Genomic DNA, 20265 nt, shown 5'->3' with positions numbered 1-20265 from the left:
TGGATACCTTTGTGACATAATAAACCAATAAAAATGTGTTCTTTTTTCTATGGGATAGTTCTTTGGGAAGGGTAAGGAAAAAGAGACTCTAAAAGAAATTTAAGTCATGTAAAAACAAACACTATCAACAAAGAATCATTTGGAAAATAAAGATTTTCACAACTTGTCCCCTTCATATATTTCTAGTCTTTAATTCTACTCCCATCCATGCAATTGTACAAACTAGCTACACTGGACTATTTGTCTTTCCCCACAAATAACACTCCATCTATTGTGTCTTTATACTGGTTGTCTTATATTCCTAAAATATTTTGTTCCTCCACCTCCACCACTTAGTTTTCCTGCCTTACTTCCAGAAAGCTCAAATCCTACTTTCTGCAAGGAGCCTTGTAGGCCTCTCAAAGTAATAGTATCTTCCTCTCTAAGATTACCTGCCGCCTACTATATCTATATTTTGTATGAACCTAGTTATTTGTTGTTCATCTTTCATTTTCAGTGACATCATAGGGTGATGCCTTGATTTGATTGTGAATTAGATTTAAGTGAGGCAGAGCTGCACAAAGTCATCATCCTCACTTTTAATTTTTTATATTATTTCCCAATTATATGTAAAGAAAATTTTAGCATCAATTTTTACAAGATTTTGAATTACAATTTTTCCTCCTTCCTCCTTCACCTCTCTTCTTCCTAAAATGATAAGCAATTTGACATAATCTATATATTGCAGGCATGTAAAACATATTTCTATATTAGTCAGTTGTAAAAGAAACAGACCAAAGAAAAAAACACCAAAAGGGAAAAACCATGAAAATATAAAGTAAATGAAAATAATATGCTTCAGTCTGCATTCAGAGTCCATCAGGCCTTTCTCTGGATGTAGATAACATTTTCCATTATGAGTCCTTAAAAATTGCCTTGTATCGTTTTATTGCTGAGAAGAACTAAGTCATTCATAGTTGATCATTACACAATGTTGCTGTTATTGTGTATAATCTTTTTCTGGTTCTGCTGATTTCACTTTGCATCAGTTCATACAAGTCTTTCTAGGTTTTTCTGAAATCTGCCTGTTCATCATTCTCATTGCACAATAGTATTCCAATACGTTCATAGACCACAACTCGTTTAGCCATTCCCCAAGCCTCACTCTTTCTTCTAGAGTCATTGAAGACCAATGACAAGATAAAAGTCAAGATGATTGTTAATGTCCAGGATGTAGTGGTATTCTTGGCATCTTCAAAATCTGACCCAGCTCTAAACACTCCACAGTGTCTGCTTCAGCCACTATCATGGCCATGGCTCTCATCCACCTATTCTGCCAGGGAAAGTCTTTACATGCTTAGAGTAGACATCCCCCAACTCACCAATGGATTTGAGTCCTGTTTGTCACTTCTTACCTGGTTTAGTGCATCTGCTGAAATGGTTTTGCTGGGATGTAGCCATTGTGCAATACTAAATTTCTTGCAGTCACAGGGGAGAATTGGGTGACAGGTGGGCACCAAAGGTGGATAAGCAGATCTGAAAAGTGTTTGACAAGCCCTTTCACAAAAGGTACAAGTTCTCCCTGAACACCCCATATGTCCTATATAATTATTTACACAGTGTCTATCCAATTGGAATATGAGCTTATATATATATACACACATATACATATATACACACATATACATATATACACATATATGTATATATGCATGTATGTATGTATACACACACATGTAATGGCTTGCCTTTTCAATCAGGGCAAAGGGAAAGAAAGGAGAGAAAAAATGAAATTTTAAAAATTAAGTTAAAAAATTCTGTTTATATGAAATTGAGAAAAAGTAAAATAAAAATAAGGGAGAGACTTTTAGAGGGTAGGGTAAAATAAGAAATAAGAAGGATAAATAAGGGGAGAATATAAGGTAACAGGGATAGGCTAAAAAGGAAAATAGTGAATACAAATAAGATGAAGGGAAATTTACAAATAGCAATTATAACAACTTTGAATGTGAATGTGAAATGAATTGGGGAATGACTAAAGAAGTTGTGGTATATGATTGTGATGGAATACTACTGTGATACAAGAAATGATGAACTCAATGATTTTAGAAAAACATAGAAAGACTTGCATGAAATAATGAAAAACAAAATGAACAGAACCAAGAGAACACATTATATAGCAACAGCAATATTGTTTTAAGAATTACTTTGAGGGAATAAGTTATCTTCTCTATCATAAATACCCAAATTAACTATAAAGGACATATGAAAAAAAAACCTATCTGCATCCAGAGAAAGTATAAATAAAGTTTGTAAAAAATGATTTTACATACACACATATTTATGTCTAATGGTAAATGTCTCTAATATGGGGAGTGGGAAAGAGGGAAGAAAAAAGAAAGTTACATGATCATTTTGTTGTATATTTGAAAAGAATAGCAAGTTGCTTACATAGTAGATTTGCAGTTTCATATACAATCACATTTTATTATACTATGTTATGGAGGTGCTTTTTTTATTCCATAAATTAAAAATAAAAATAAAATAAATAAAAATCACAAAGAATGAGGCAGTGGGGAAATATTACAAATAACTCAATAAGGTCATCAAAATTAAAATTAGGTTTTTCATTGTAAAGGTGATCATAGGTGATAAAGGTAAAAAACATGTTGGGAAATATGGTTCAAAAGTAAGAAATGAAAGAGTCTAAAGGTTTGTGATATAATTGCCATGTTCTTAGAACAGTATTTCATATAACAGAAAAGATGCTAAATCCAGAATAGCACTTTTGGATCTGAGCAGGTTACTGAATGGCAATCTAAGCTTCAGATACAGTCTGTCAACCAACTGAACAAGAAGAAAAGCCCCTAGAGAGCTCTAGGCCTAAGAATCTACCTTCTTTTCTCTGAAAATGTGCAGATTTACTCACATCTCCTAGACCTTCTCAGTCTTTATATTTTTCTATTGTCTTCCTGGGTTTCTCTCTGTGCTTCTGGATATTCTAATGACTTGGTGGGCTCAAGAGACACCACTGATTGCATCCTCCATTTTGATTTCCTCCTTAATCTGACCCTCTCTCCAACAATTTCATTCAAACAAAATTATATTTAATATACTGAAAGCAAAACACAAATACAGTAATGAGCTCTAAAGCAGTTGAATACACAAGCTCCAACTGCTCCTATAGTGTTCTGTGACAGGATAGTTTAACACATTTGAAAAATTTTTAAAGGAAATCGGTACCAAGGTTCTCTATTTCAAAAACAAAGAGGGGGAGGCAGCTAGGTGGCACAGTGGATAAAGCACTGGCCCTGGATTCAGGAGTACCTGAGTTCAAATCCAGCCTCAGACACTTGACACTTCCTAGCTGTGTGACCCTGGGCAAGTCACTTAACCCCCATTGCCCCGCAAAAAAAAATAAAAATAATAAAAAAATAAATTGGAAGTATGGGATTAATAGAACATGTAGGTGGAGCTGTGAACTGATCCAACCATTCTGGAGAGCAATTTGGAATTATGCCCAAAGGGCTATGAAGCTGTGCATACCCTTTGACCCAGCAATACCACTTTTGGGTCTTTTTCCCAAAGAGATCATGGAAAGGGGAGAGGGACCCGCATGTACAAAAATATTTATAGCTGCTCTTTACATGGTGGCAAGGAATTGGAAGCTGAGGGGATGCCCATCAATTGGGGAATGGCTGGACAAGTTGTGGTATATGAATGTAATGGAATACTATTGTGCTGTAAGAAATGATGAGCAGGGACAGCTAGGTGGTACAGTGCATTGTGAAAATATTTTGTTAACTAGGGCTAATTTTGGGGGGCTAAACTATGGATGACTAAACTTTGAGTGGAGGACTAATCTGGGGACTTTTGACTATTTGGCTATCTGACTTCGTTAATTTAATGTGGGCCGTTTATAAAGTTCCACCACACTGCTCCCAAACTTTTGTTTTGAGTGCTGTTGTTTTTCTATTTTGAGGTTTTTTTGTCATTGCTCTGATTTTTCTCTTATAACATGACTAATGCAGAAATGTGTTTAATGTTATTATGTATGTATGTATATGTGTATATATATATGTATATGTATATGTATGTATGTATATATATATATATATATATATAAAACCTATATCAGATTACCTGCTGTCTAGGGGAGGGGGGAGGGAGGGGAGGGAGGGAGAAAAATCTGAAATTGGAAAGCTTGTATAAACAAAAGTTGAGAACTATCTTTACATGTAACAGGAAAAAAAATAAAATACTTTATCAAATAAATTGTAAAAAAAAATAGAACATGTAGAGGGGTTAACCCTGGAGAAAAGTACTATCTCTTTTTCAGTGATTTTTGTTAAGATAATAGGGGATGATATTGAAGGGTTTGGGACAGTAAAAGATGAAAGAAAAGGGAGTTCACAGGGACAGCCTTTCTTTTGCTAGAAAAGTACAATGCAAGGTCCTTTCTTGAGAGGGAAGGGTGAATTAGGAGGTATTGGAAAATTGACTCAGCACTCTACAAATATTTGTTTAGTTAAGGCATCCTTTTTTCATATATTCACAAAGAATGAGCTGGACCATCCATAAATGGGTTTTATAGTCAGGTTCTTCCTGAGTTGAACAGTATCTGAATTTTTTATATTCTTTCTTACTCAACTTGGAAGAGAAGAAAAAGGAGTTTAGTGTAATAAAAATATACCAGGAAAAATTTGTATCTAAGATGATTTGTTTGAAACTTCCCAAGCATCAACAAATGCAAACATTTCAAGATATTTTGGCATGTTTCTGTGTTTGTGTGTGTAGATAGATAGATAGATAGATAGATAGATAGATAGATAGATAGATAGATAGATAGATAGATAGATAGATAGATGTACATATCGATATATACACACATAAACACACATATGTAAAGTTGTATTTCCCTGTTCTCTTTTGTGAATTTTGAAAATGTTTTGTTGTTACTCTTTCCCTTTCCCCATGTCTATTACTACCCACTGAGCTACTTCTCCCCACTCACAGTGAAAGCCCTCCTTTGTAAAAGATATGTATGTTGAAGAGGGCAGCTAGGTGGTGCAGTGGATAAAGCACTGGCCTTGGATTCAGGAGGTCCAGAATTCAAATCAGGTCTCAGACACTTGATACCAGCTGTGTGACCCTGGGGAAGTCACTTAACCCTCATTGCCCTGAAAAAAGCAAGCAACAAACAAACAAAAAAGAATGTGGCAAAAAAAAAAAGATATGTATGTAGTTAAGGCATACAAATCAACAGATCCACCATGTCTGAGAATGGCTGTCTTATTCTATAACCCTCTTCCAAGAAGTGGTATTTAATATTTCTACAGCATTCTTTTGAAGATATTATTCATCACTGTTTTGGTCCATTCTGAAGTCTTTCAAAGTGGTTTCGTCTTTCATGATTATTGTGGTCATCACACACACACACACATATATATATATATATATACATATATATATATTTCTTCTAGTTCAACTGAGTTCACTATGCATCAGTTAATCAGAATATTTCCATATTACTCTAAAGTAGGCCTATTCATCACTTCTTTTGATACAATAGTTTTTACTAAATTCCTATACTACAATTTGTTCAGCTACTCTGCAATTGAAGGAACCAATACGTAAACAGGATATGGTTACAACAGGTTGAGCAAGTGCTTTCCATTATTTTACTTAAAAAATAGCAAAGGTTGCCATAGGTAATTTCCCATAATCCTTCAGGCTAGCAATATCTTACTGAGTGGTAGCCCCTTTCAGTAATGCCAAGTTCTAGGAGCAAAATACAATGAGAAGACTCAGAATCAAGATTCCCCATTCCCTCTCTTTTGTGATTTTAAAGCACATGAATCATCTTGGAAACCAGGACTTTCCTAATAGTTAATTAGCATGAGGTGGATAACATCTTCAAATGTGGAAAATTGTTCTGGGAGATGAGGGATCACAAAGCAGATTTGGTTTCTTTGGAAGGGAATAGGGGCAGCTAGGTGGCACAGTGGATAGAGCACCAGCCCTGGATTCAGGAGGACCTGAGTTCAAATCCGGCCTCAGACCCTTGACACTTTCTAGCTGTGTGACCCTGGGCAAGTCACTTAACCCCAATTGCCTCACCAAAAAAAAAAAAAAAGAAAGAAAGAAAGAAAGGAAGGGAATAACAGCAGTGGTTAGTTGGCAGAACAACATTTGCACATTTGGATACAATCTCTGGATATAGTTAAGAAAGGTTCCTGTGTTGGGAATTCAACGGTATTCTATACTCTTACATGCTTTTTCAAACTATAAAAGTGAAAAAATTGGCAAATCACAGAATTTTGTTGGTCTATAGAGAAAAATTTGGAGACAACAAATTTATTCATCTCTGCTTTGTTTATAGGAAACCTGCCATGGGACATAGGAACAAAAGTATTAGAGTAAGACAGTAGAAATGGTGTGTAGGAGGTGGCCAGTTGTTTCCAGAATACATCAATAGACATATCCAAAGTTTAATCCTGCATTTTATTTTAATCTGCTTTTCTTCTATCTACTAGGCACTCTTTCAAAGACAGATGTCAGGCAATAACTGCACTTCTGTGACTGAATTAATTATTTGGGGATTAACAGATGATCCAGCCTTTCTTGTCATCCTCTTTGTGACTTTTCTGGGTATCTATGCTGTCACCTTATTTGGTAACCTTAGCATAATCATCTTGATCAGAAATAGCTCCCAGCTTCACACTCCAATGTACCATTTTCTCAGTCACTTGGCTTTTGTGGATATTGGATATTCCTCATCTGTCACATCTCTTATGCTCATCAACTTCCTTGCGGATAAGACCTCAATACCCCTTCAAGGTTGTGTGGCCCAGATGTGTTCTACAGCCACCTTTGGGACCACAGAGTGCTTCCTGCTGGCTGTGATGGACTATGACTGGTATGTGGCCATCTGTAGCCCCCTACTTTACTCCACCAATATGTCTACTAGGGTCTGTACTCTGTTACTTATCAGTTCCTATATGTGTGGTTGTATGAATGCTTGGATTTTCACTGTTTTCTTATTAAATAGGTCCTTCTATGGACCCATTATGATAAATCACTTTTTTTCTGTGATTATTCACCACTTTTGAAGCTTTCCTACTCCCAAATTAATCTTGCTGAAATTCTTCATTCTGTCTCTGCTGGGTCAGCAATTATAATCACAGTGTTAATTATCATAATCTCTTATGTGTACATCCTCTTCTCTGTCCTGAAGATAAACTCCACTGAAGGGAGATCTAAAGCATTCTCAACTTGCACCTCCCACCTCACAGCAGTCACTCTATTCTACAGGACTAGTACATTCATTTATGTGATGCCAAATTCCAACTACACAACAGATGAGAATAAAGTAACACCTCTTTTCTAAACTGTAATTATCCCCATGTTGAACCCCCTGATCTACAGTCTAAGGAATGATGAAGTAAAAGGGGCACTGAGGAAACTGATGAGTAGAAAACATCTTTTTTCATGATTCAACTCAATACAACAAGTATTAAGTGCATACTATATCTCAGGCACTATGTTCAGTTTGGTGAATGCAATGATGAAAATGAAACATTCCTCTGCTTGAGGGATCTTATATTCTACTTATTTATTGGTCATGATTAAATAATATTGATAAATGGGTTTAGGAAAGGCAAGTACCTTAACCTTTTTGGCTTCAGTTTCCTCCTTTGTAAAGTGGGGTGGAGAAGGTATTGGCAAAACACTCCAGTATCTGCTAAGAAAATTCCAAATGGGGTCACAAAGTGTTGAATACCAGTGAAATGACTCAACAACAACAACAATTTAAAAGATTTTCATTTTGATGAATTAAATTTGTTAATTTGATTACAAAGGTATGAAAATACATACGATTTTCCAAAAACATGGACCTCCTACCTCTGCAAGGACTAAGGAGAGGTGTCTTCTCATAGCTCTCCTTTGGATCTGTGATTGTTTTTTGAACTCTTATAAGACTCATTTTCTAGTGGTTCAGGGGTGGGGGGGGTGTTATTTCCATTTCCATTGTTATATTCATTGTGTGGGCAGCTAGGTGCTGTAGTGGATAGAGTATTTGTCCTAGTCAGGAAGACTCACCTTCCCAGGTTCAAATCTTGCCTCAGACGTTTGCTAGCTGTGTGATCATTTCACAGATGAGCTAGAGAGGAAAGTGCCAAACCACTCCAGTATCTGCCAAGAAAAGCCCAAATGGGGTTATGAGGAGTCAGACATAACTGAAAAGACTGAACAATAAAATGATTTGTTTGTGTATTATTTTCTTGGTTATGATAATTATCACTCTGTAAATCATCATGTAAATATTTTTGATGCTTTTGTATTAATGTAATATTACCTTATCTTCATGTGTCACGATTTCTTTGGCTGTTCTTTAATCACTGGGCATCTGCTTTGTTTCCAGTTCTTTGCTACCACAAAAGTGGTGCTATAAACATTTTGGTGTATGTAAGGACTTTTCTTTTATCAAAGACCACCTTTTAGGCATGATACACCTGAAGAAACAGATTCTTTTTTCTATGGAATAGTCCTTTATGAGGAGTGAGGAAGGTAAGATACTAGAAGAAATTCAAGTCATGTTAAAACAAAAGAAATTTTTAAAAAGAATCATTTAAAAAATAAAATCTTTCAGAACCTGGCCTCTTCCCTCCTTTCTAGTTTTACACTTTCCTCCCATTCAGGTATTGTACAGTCTAGCTATACTGAAATATTTGCTTTTCCCCAAACTTGGCACTTCATCCTCTGTCTTTACACTGCCTCTCATGTCCCTAAAATGCTTTGTGCCTCCACCATTTCCATTTTGTTTCCCAGGCTTTTTTCAAGACACAGCTCAAATCACATGTTTAGCAAGAAGTGTTTCCTCTCTAGCTAATAGTAGCTTCTTCTCTAAGATTACTGTTCATCTATTCTGCCTATAATTTGTATGCACCTGATTATTTACATGGTATTTCTTCCAACAGATTCTGAGCTACTGGAAGGCTAGGGCTCCTTTTTGCTTTTCTTTTTATTGCAAGTTATAGTATGTAGCATGGCATGTAGTAAGCCCTTAAAATTCTTGATTTGACAACCAATTTGGTTATGCTCCTCTAGATGCTCTCCAGATTTTCAATATTTTCCTAAAATTAGGGCAGGACTGAACATAGTGTTCCATATATGGTCTTATTAAGGTAGAATCTAGTGGAATTATCACTTTCCTAATTTAAAAAATAATCTATTTTCTGTAATTACAGATTTTAAAACTTTTTAACTTTCATTTTTTAAAATTTGATTTAAAAATTCCCTCCCTCTCATATCCCCTCATTGAGAATACAAGCAATTTGATACAGGTTATACATTTGCAGTCATACAAAACATATTTTCATATTAGTTGTGAGACTCCTCCACCAACTAAAAAGAACAATAAAGTAAAAAAGAAAATATGCTGTGATTTGTACTCAGACTCCATCAGTTTTTTCTGATGGTGGATAACATTTTTCATCATACGTCTTTCTGAATTGCCTTAGACTATTGTGTGGTTGAGAATAGCTTAGTCATTCACAGTTGATCATTGTAAAATATTGCTGTTTCTACAATGTTGTCCTCCACCCACTTCACTTATTCTCCTCACTTTACTTTGCATTGGTTCATGTAAGTCTTTACAGGTTTTTTTCCTGAGACCATCTTGCTTCTCATTTCTTAGAGTATAATGGTATGGGAATGTCCAACCTTCCCCAAGGTAACCTCTCTACCTTATTCCCAGAGACAGATATTCACTAGCTTTAGACCTCAGATGTTGCTTCTATTGAGCTTTTGACTCTGACTCAATTTCTCTGAGAGCACCCATTTAAGGATGGTCCAAAGACACAGCAAACCTAAGAATGAAACTCAGAAAGAGTATTCAGGGTCCCCTAAAAAAAAAACAACCCTTTCTCCTCAAATAATAATCTCACTAATCGCTGTAGGTTTGGACACAATTGTCATTAATACTATGAAATTACTGCAATAAATTAGCTTGGAAATAAAAGTTGAAAAGGAGGGAACAACATGGATGTTTGAGGACTACAAATCAACTCTGAGGCTTAAACTGAGATAATTGTTGTAACAGATATTAGATAGAGATGGTAAATGGAGCTTCAGAAGAGTAAATTAACCCACTATTCAGGAGCAAGTGCAATATTGTTTTCATTATGGTTACAAAACTGGCAAGTCATGAGATGGGGTTGGATATAGTGGAGAGTATATCTGATGAAAATGTGGCCTTGGAGGAGATGGACAGATGTTAGTGTGAGGCATAGCTGGAGGTGGCTTGATCTGCTTTAGTGGAACAAGTAAGGCACTTATTAGTGTATAATGAAATGGAAGTTTCCCAAGTAGTAGAAATATTATAGTGAGTAGAATTTATTTTTATCATCCTTTTTTCTTTAATGTTGAGGGTTTTTTAAACCTTTTGATACTATGTATACATTACATGCTAAAAGTTCAATATTTATTTCCTCTTTAAAATTTGTTTTTTAAAAAGCCCGAGTAGGCTGTTTCTACCCCTAAACTAAAACTGTTACAAATTTAAGATGCTATTAGCATCTTCTCAGGTCACACTCACATTCTTTTCGAATGAAATTCTATTAAATATACTGAAAATGAAACACAAATATAACACCGAGCTCTAGAGCAGTTGAATACAGAAGCTCTAAATGGTCCTACAGTGATCTGTGACAGGATAGCTTAACACATGTGAACATTTTTAAAGGAAATACTATCAAGCTTCTCTTTTTAAAAGACAGAGGGGGCAAGACCAAATTATCTTACCAAACTCTAGAACCTTTTTTCTCTTTCATGACCAGGGAGTGAATGATCCTTATCTCCTGGCCCTCAGCTTACTCACAGAGTATGTCAACTGTACTATGGCAAATTGCTTTGTCACATATAATAAATGATCTTATATTCCAGGGAAATTTTATCAGGAGCCTTGGAAAAATTGTAAATAATGCCTTCATACATGAATGTTTGTCCTCACTCTAAATAGCACTTCTGTTCCAGGATCTGCAGTTTCTATATTAAACCAAGTTTCTCAGATGTTCTTTCCAACTTAAGTTGTGTACATGAGTAATCAGTATGGGTTATGTCCTGACCAAAATGAATAAGATGAAGTGAGAAGGACCAGTTTTCATACCTAGTCAACATTGTCATGACTATAATTGACACATGTTGGTCCCAGAACAATTTGAGATCTTCCATGACAGATCGTATTAGTTTTACTATGTTGCTATAGAATCTTGTTTTTTACTATTTAAAAATCCTGGATAAACATAGACAAAGAAAAATAAATGAAGGCCTTTGAGATTTTAGATCAATTCTCACACAACTCATCTTCGTGTTTGTAATTTTCTCAATCCCAGTAGATTTCAAATGGCATTTTAATGATGTAGGCTACTTGGGGGTTAATGTTCTCAAGGGCTTATGTCCCAAATGCTACTGAACTCAATATAAAGACTGTTCTTCCATGCAAAAATAATAACCTGGAGTCTAAAGTTATCATCTTCTTGCATCAATAGGTACCATTGCTGTTCTTGGTTTGCCTGTAAAAATACTTAGATGTACATTTTTATTTGTAGCTCATTTCAGGGGGGTATGTCTATTCCTCTTATTAAGTTAGACTTTGTATTGATTTCCATTTCACAAGAAGGTTTAAAGCATGTCTCTGTTTTTCATTCTCTCTCTGTCTCTGTTTCTCTGTCTCTGACTCTGACTCTGTGTCTGTTTGTCTCTTTTTGTCTCTCTTTGTCTTTGTCACATTCACAGTTATGATTACTATGATTACCATCCCCCTCCATTCCTAATTTGGGTTTTCATGTTTCTGGTGTCTTTTAGTGCCATATAAATCAAAGATTTGGAAATTAGCCTGGGCAGAGGGACAGAAATTAAGGAAGAATTCTGAGTCTAAGGAACAGACAGGACCACTTGGGCTAGAATTTGGAGTACATGCCTAGGAATATAGTAAGATAAATCTGAAGAACAAGCAGGATTCATATTGAGCAGGAGTCTAAAGATCCCCAAGGAAACAAGGATCTATTCAAGGCTTGAGTGCAATTCATATGGTCAGTCATGTCCTTTAGGGAGACAATTTTAGTAGATTTTTAGAGGATAGTTTAGAGGGAGGACAATCTGAATTTTTAATTAAAAGGCTTTTGCAATAGTCCAAGTGAGAGGACATGTAAACCCGAGTTAGGGAGGTGGCTGTGTAAGTGGACATAAGAAGAGATGTGATACATGTTATGGTATAGAAGTGGCGAGATTGGGCAATTTTCTGGTTGGGGAAGGAAAGATGGAAAGAAGAGTAGAGGTTAATTCCAGGATTATAAACAAGGCCCTTGGAAGGAAGGTGTGGTCCTGAACATAAATAAGAAATTTCAAAAATAAATGGTTTTAGATTAAAAGTTGGGGACAAGGAGAAGCTAGGTGGAGCAGTGGATAGAGCACCAGCCCTGGAGTCAGGAGTACCTGAGTTCAAATCCGGCCTTAGACACTTAACACTTACTAACTGTGTGACCCTGGGCAAGTCACTTAACCCCAATTGCCTCACTGGAAAAAAAAAGTTGGGGACAAGATGAATTCTCTTTTGGACCTGTTAATTTTGAAATGCCTTTAGGAAATAGAGGTACAAATGTCCACCTATTGGTGATTTATTTATGGGAGCTCAGGGCTGGATATATAAACTTGGGATTCATCTAAATCAAGATGTTAATGGTAGTAGAAACTAATGAGCTCATTATAAAAGTATAGAAAAAGAGAAAAGGGCCTAGGACTGAGTTAGGGGAATATGTAGCCTCAGGAGGCATCCCCAGTATCATGGGGCAACTAGGTGGTACAGTGCATAAAGTTGGGTGCCTAGAATCAGGAAGACTCATCTTCCTGAATTCAAATGTGGCCTCAGACACTTATTAGCTATGTGACCCTGGGAGGTCACTTAACTCTATTTACCTTAGTTCCTTATCTTCAAAATGAGCTGGAAAAGGAAAAGGCAAAACTACTCTAGTATCTTTGCCAAGAAAACCCAAATGGGGTCACCACCACAGCAACAAGTGAACACTGCCACCACCAAGAAAAGAGGGATCATGATCCTGCAAAGGAAGCTAAGAAGGAAAGGTCATACAGGTAGGATGCATATTACCAGGAGAGACATTGTCATGAAGATTTAAGAGGAGAAATTATCTATGAAAAGTAGGTAGTCAACCAAAGCACATGTTGCAATGAGACCAAGAATCAAGCAAACAATAAGTATTTATTAAGCAACTACAATTTTTCAGCCATTTTGCTAGGTGCTAATGACATAAAGACAAAGAATGAAATGATCCCTACCTTCTAGGAATTTAAATGAAGATTTGAAGATATTATGATTTAGCAATCAAAAAATGATTGGCAACTTTGCAGAAAATAATTCCAGTGCAGTGATAGGATCAGAAACCTGATTATAAGGGGTTAAAACATGAGTAGGAAGAGAGGAGGTGGATTAAACAAGGGTAAATTTATTTTTTTCCCTGAGAGCTGATTGGGAAAAGGAAGAGATACAGTATGATAACTCAAAAGGATGTTATGGTCAAATGAAAGATTTAAAAAACTTGATTAGATCTGAGCCCATTTGTAGGAAGGAGGGGAAAAACTCATGGATAAAAAGATTAAAGTGGGGTTTTTCAATGGGGGAAGTTTAGGGTTGAAGCAGGAGAGATAGAATCAATGGAACAAGTACAGGGATTGGCCCTGAAGAAAATAAGGACTGTCTCATTTTCAGAGACTGTTACAAAGACAACAGGGGGATGATATTGATGAGTTTTCAACTATAGAAGAAAGAAAAGGGAACCCACAGGGACAGCCTTTCTTTTGTCAGGAAAGTAGGATGCAAAGCCCTCTCTTGAAAAGAAAGGGTAAAATAGGTATTGAAAATTCACTCAACACTACAAATTTTTGTTTAGTTAAAGTATTCTTTTTTCTTGTGTTCACAAAGAAAGAGTTGGACCATAGACCCATAAATGAATGTTATAGTGAGGTTCTTTCTGAGCTGAACATTATTTCAATATTTTATATTCTTTCTTATTAGACTTAGAAAAGTAGAAAAATGAGTTCAAGTTTGCGAGTAATAAGAACATTCCAGGAAAGACTAATATTTAAAATGATTTCTTTTATTTGGAACTTACAAAGCATCAACAAGTACAAATATTTCAAAGTAGTTTGGTTTTTAATATATATAGATATGTGTGTACATATATATACGTAATTATATATACATACAATTCAAGTTATACTTCCATTTTGGGTTTTTTTGCATTTTGAAATGCAAATGTTGTTCTTTCTTTCCCTCCTTGTGTATCTCTTTATCTACCTCTCCTGACTCACAGTGAAATCCTTCCCTTGTAAGAGATATGTATAGTCAAAGAACAGAAATAAACAGATAGATAATGTCTGAGAATGCATGTCTCGTTCTGTACCTTTAGTCCATCACCTCTCTGCCAAGAACTGGTGGGTATTATTTCCCATTAGTCTTTTGAAGATATGATTTGTCATTATTTTGGTCCAAGTTCTAATATCTTTCAAAGTGGTTTCTTCTCTCATGATTATTGTGGTCATCACATAAATAGTTCTACAAGTTCTACCGAGTTTGCTTACTCTACATCAGTTAATAAAAGCATTTCCATTTTACTCCAAAGCAGTTATATTCATCAGTTCTCACCGCACATAAAATTGCCAACATCTTCATATATTACAGTTCAGCTATTCTGCAACTGAAAGATGCAATATGTAAACAGGATGTGGTTACATACAGCAGGGTGAGCAAGTGCTTTCTATTGTTTTACCTAGAAACAGCAGGTTCCCATGAGAAATTTGCCATAGTCCTTCAGGCTAGGCATATCTAGCCTAATGGTAACAGTAATACCAAGTTCTAGGAGCAAAAAAAAAAAAAAGAGAAGACTTAGAAGACTTAGACATTTGCTTTACTTCAAATTCTTTGTGACCAGAAAAGTGGTGTTATAAATATTTGGTGCACGGGGGTAGGTTGGGGCAGGGCGGGGGGTGGGAGGGGACTTTCCTTTTGTCAATGACTTACTTTATGGCATAATACACTTGAAAAAATGTATCCTTTTTTCTATGGGACAACTCTTCATGAGGGGTGAGGAAGGAGAGATACTAGAAGAAACTGAGGTCATGAAAAACAAGACATCAATAAAGAATCATTTAAAAAAATAAAAATCTCCACAAAATGGCTCCTTCAGTTTTACACTTTAATCCCATACATGCAGTGTACAATCCAGCAACACTGGACTCTGCCTTTCCCCACACATGACACTCCATCTTCTATGTCTTAACACTGGCTCTCTCACATGCCTGAGATGCTTTGCTCTCCCACTTAGTTTCCTGGGCTTTCCTCAAGATAGCTCAATGCTCACTTTCTGGCCTCGCACACTAATAGTAGCTTCCTCTCTAAGATGACCTTTTATCTCCTGTGTATGTACCTGGTTATTTACATGATGTCTCTCCCAATAGAATGTGAGCTCCTGAAATGCTAGGACTGGTTTTTGCTTTTCTTTATACTCCAAGTTATAGCATAGAACCTGGCATATAATAAACACTTAAAATTTTTGTTCCCTCACCACCAACTTAGCTATCTTCCTCTAGATGCTCTATAGATTTTCAATATTTTGCTAAAATGAGGAGGCCTGACCTGACTCTGATATTTCATATTAGCTTCCTAATTTTGGATCCTTTGCTTCTCTTAATTCAGCCTAAATTTCTATCTGTCCTATTAGCTGACTTGTTACACTATGCAAAAATGAAGACTTTTCCCATTCCTTTGTAATCTTTGTTTTTTTTTCAAGCACTACTTTAACATTTATCTTTGATTATAATTCTTCATTGCCTTTTCTGTGCTGTACTTCTCCCTTTTCTACCTTTTACCCAATATGACATTCTCTGGAAAATAAACATTTTTTTATACAATCAGGTCATAATTACTTCATAGAACAATTTGAAATCTAAAAGTGTTAGTCCCTCTTCCTCTTTTTTCTTCATAATTTCCCTTTGTTTTGCTGTGCAATTAATATAGCCTCTCGGGGGTACATATCCCAACTCACGCAAACACTAATGAGTCAGGGCTTCACAACAAGGTTCTTGCCCTCACACTAAGGTCCTTGCCCTCACCAGCTTCAACCTTAAGGAATACTGCCTTTTTCTAACACTATCAGCTTGAACCTCCATCCCCATGTCAGTATTTTTTCCCCAACACCCACCTCCAATACCAATTAATATCTCCCCAAATTCATTATGGTGTTTAGTTTTCCAGTGTTATTTAACCCATCATCATCATCAATTAGCTTCACCAAGAGATATTTCCTGAGAATATAAAGCACAACCAAAAGTTGGAAACACATGCCAGTGGATCATGAGCATAGTGTCCCCTCTACCAACCCAGTCCCTGGGAGAATGGACTCAGACAGAGCAGTTGCTCCAAAGCATTGGCTCTAACTACTACACTTCCAAATATAGCATAGTCAATACAGAGTCTTTTCCTGGCTTATAGGTACTGGCATCTTGATTATGAAATCAGGGTTCCAGTCTCTTCTTAGTGTTCTCCTGGTGGTCTGGAATTGGTTTCCCAAAGAGTCTAGTACAGACTCCAGTCTCCAAATTTCTGGCATCTTGCTCTTCTGACCTTTTGAAACTCACATGGTCTCAGCCTTCTCTAACTGTCCTTTTACCTAGGAACAGGTCATAATAGACACTAAAAGGAAGAAGCAACCACAGAGCCATGTGCACATGGATTCATGCCAACCTGGGTGGAGAGATGAGGCCACTGACTGTGTGTTTGGAATGATAAGAATTTTCTTGATTGGAGACTTAGAGAAAAAGTGACTCAGCTTATTACTTATTATCTCAAAAACACCTTAATGCTGAAAAAGAGGGAACCATACAGACCTTTGGGGATAATAAATTATACCACAGGCTTCAAATGAAATAATGTTTGTTGCAGATATTACAAAGGGATGTTGAGTGGAGCTTTAGGGGAGTAAATTGACACACTCTTGAGGAGCAGGAGCAGTATTGTTTTGATTATGGTTCCAGATTAGGCAAGTGAGGAAGTGGAGTGGGGTACTGCGGAGGTATATATGGTGGGGATTTAGTTTTTGAGGAGATGGCCAGGCATAGTTGGAGCTGGGTTGGCTTGATATAGTGGAACAACTGAGGCATTAATTATTGATTATTAATTATTGATTACTGATTACTCAAATGGAAACTTCTTAACTAGGAGAAATATTAATGTTGAGTAGAGTTTATTATAATCATTTTTACTTGAATGTTGAGTTCAGTTTTCTTTGAAAAATTCTGTAAGTTGCACTTATGTTGCATGTTAAAAGGTCAACAATTTTTTCTCATTATAACTTGTGAAAAATAAGCCTGAATGTACTATGTTTCTAACTGTGAATTCAATCTATAACAAGTATAAGTTAATCCAAGCATCTTCCCACATCACCTAGATGCTGCCCACCTATACATAAGAGTTACACTCCATGGTCATTAAATATATTTCATCCTTAGGCTAATTATGAGAAAATAGACATTAGAAGCTTTCCTTCTAGTTAACTGGAACATGTTTCTAAAGTCATAGTAGTAGGTGAATGGGGGCAACTATGTGGCCCAGTGGATAGAGCACCGGCCCTGGAGTCAGGAGTACCTGAGTTCAAATCTGGCCTCAGAAACTTAACACTTACTAGTTGTGTGACCCTGGGCAAGTCACTTAACGCCAATTGCCTCACTAAAAAAACAAAACAAAACAAAAAAAGTAGGTGAATGTATGCCAAGGCCTGAATTCTTACAAATTGTTCACAATCTCAGCTGTGCATTCTGTGGCCTATCAGCACTGTAGCGGCCTGTTGTACAGCAAGATTTTGACACTAAATAAGGTAATAAGGTAGCATTTTCTTTAATTAAACAAAAATAATTCATACTCAAATTGCCTTGCAGATAAATATTTGTCCTGTGGCCAATTCTGTACTTTTTTTTAATTGGCATGTCAATGGCAGACATAAGACTAACAACACTAGAGAAGAAGCATGGTCCTCATCTGGAATCATCTCGAGGAGGTGCTTTCTCATTGTTTATACTTACTATATGTCTTTCATATCTTGCAATAAATCACTTTGGTGCATATACAATTTGAATGTTGAGCTTTTCTTTCACCTTTAAGTGTTACAAGGGCAAGGGAACAAACATTTATTAAGCACCTTTTATGTGGTAGATGGCAAGCCCTATGCAAAGTGGATCATTAGGTCCTTACAAACAACTAAGTAACATAGCTACTATTACTGTATCCATTTTACAGATGAAGTAACTTGTTCAAGGGTACATAGCTAAGAAATATCTGAGGCTGGATTGGAACTCAAGTTTTCCTGATCCCAGACCTAGCACTGGATCCACTGCACCAGGCAGCTGCATAGATTATAAATTTACAGCCATAACATTTACCAGAGAACTATTTGTTTAGAGGGCATTTGCTTCTAAATGTTAGGAAATAAGACTCATCACCTATCCAATGCTTGCATTTAGACCCTGGAACCAAGGACAGCTTGTCAGGACACCCAACAAAGCCAAATCATGACAAGAGTAGAGGAGCAATGGGAAGGACTCTGATTACTATTAGTCTTCTGAGATGAATTTTTGAAACACCACCTTTTGAGAAAAGAGGAAAGGCATGTAACAAGCTTCATGTAATAATTTCACAGCTTCATATACAATTCTCATATGTGACCTTTCTATTTATGGAAATAGTAATGTTTAATGATGATTTTCTAACCTATAAGGAATTTTTTTCTTTAAGAATGACAAGTTTCTCTCAAGGAAAATCATTCCTCTTTAACAGACATGATTATTTGGATGCTTTTCCTCATTCAAGCTAAAATCTACCTTCCTGAAATTTCTACTTTTTGATCCAGGTTCTGTTCTCTGGAGCCAAGGAGTAGACACCTTCCACATAAATGCTTTTCAACTGCTCAAAGAAAGCTCTCATGTCCCTTCTAAACCATGTGTCTTCCAGGGTACCCATTATTTGGATGTGGGCTGGAATTTGGGGTCAAATTGATTGTGAGTCATACCAAAATAATTACAAGACTCAGTGACTCAGTTTCCCAAGTTTTATTGCAATGCTATGAGTGATCACAGGGAGAGAACCAGAATAGTGGAAAGGTATCTCTTGAATAGTGAAAGAAAAGACAGTTATATTTATAGTATGGATAAATTGATTATGTCTCATTATAATAATCTCCACCATGGGGGAGGTACAAGGGAGGGCCTGTCCTACTCATTATAATATTCTCCACCTTTGGGAGGTACAGGGGAGGGCTTATCCTAATTTGGAGTTCCTAGGGTCCTAAGCCAACCCCCAAGATGGGTACCTTTTTCAGTGGAGGTGTGTTTTGTGGGTTTATATGTCATAGAGTGAATCTGGGGACAAATTTGGCCTTTTCTGCACATGTCTCTTTCTGGTTCTCATGGCTAGTTTCAAAATATCTTCATTTTTCATTTATTTCTAGTCTAAGTTTCCATAGTCTGTCAATTCCTTTATGGTTATAGTTTCAGGTCTTCACAGCCTAGTTCCCTTTGTTCCCGTTATGAGTACTGATTACTGTGGATAAGAGAACCTAGCATCCTGACTTGTAAGTTATCCACTAACTGGGGTGTAACTCCCTTTTGGAGCTAATATCTAAATTAAAGCTTGGCATTTAGGTTTTTCTATTAACCCCTTTTTTACCTCTTACACCAATTCTATGAAATGATCTTCATTCTTCTCACCAGCCTGACCTGTTTCCTCTGACATACTTCAGAAGATCAATAGCCTTCCTAATATGTTGTATCTGTGACTGAACATAGCATTCGAAATGTGTTTTGGAAAGAGCAGAATACAAGATGACTAACATCTCCCTCTTTCCTGACCCTATATCTACTCCTTAATTTGTTAACCCAAATGACTTCTGAGATGAACACAGAAATGCACACATTCACACAATTCATGGGAGTCCATATAAGGTTGTATATGGAGATTTTAGTTTCACTTGAGAGTGAGAGAAAAAAAATCTTTCCCCCAATCGATGAGAACTCCTTTATAGTCTTTCATTGTGAAAGACAGTGAAAAAGAATCATTGTGGGGCAGCTAGGTGGTGCAGTGGATAAAGTACCAGCCTGAGTTCAAATCCAGCCTCAGACACTTGACACTTACTAGCTGTGTGATCCTGAGAAAGTCACCTA

At 36.4% G+C, this 20265-nt stretch overlaps 1 pseudogene; it reads left to right on the top strand.

Moving 5' to 3' along the window:
• Positions 1–6533: 6533 nt before the first annotated feature.
• Positions 6534–7474, top strand: LOC122731439 (annotated as a pseudogene).
• The last annotated feature ends 12791 nt before the right edge of the window (positions 7475–20265 follow it).

The sequence above is a fragment of the Dromiciops gliroides genome, chromosome 6 (genome assembly GCF_019393635.1).
Source record: "Dromiciops gliroides isolate mDroGli1 chromosome 6, mDroGli1.pri, whole genome shotgun sequence".
NCBI classification, from domain to species: domain Eukaryota; kingdom Metazoa; phylum Chordata; class Mammalia; order Microbiotheria; family Microbiotheriidae; genus Dromiciops; species Dromiciops gliroides.
Note: the sequence above shows the minus strand (reverse complement) of the source record. Positions and strands in the feature narration are given on the sequence as shown.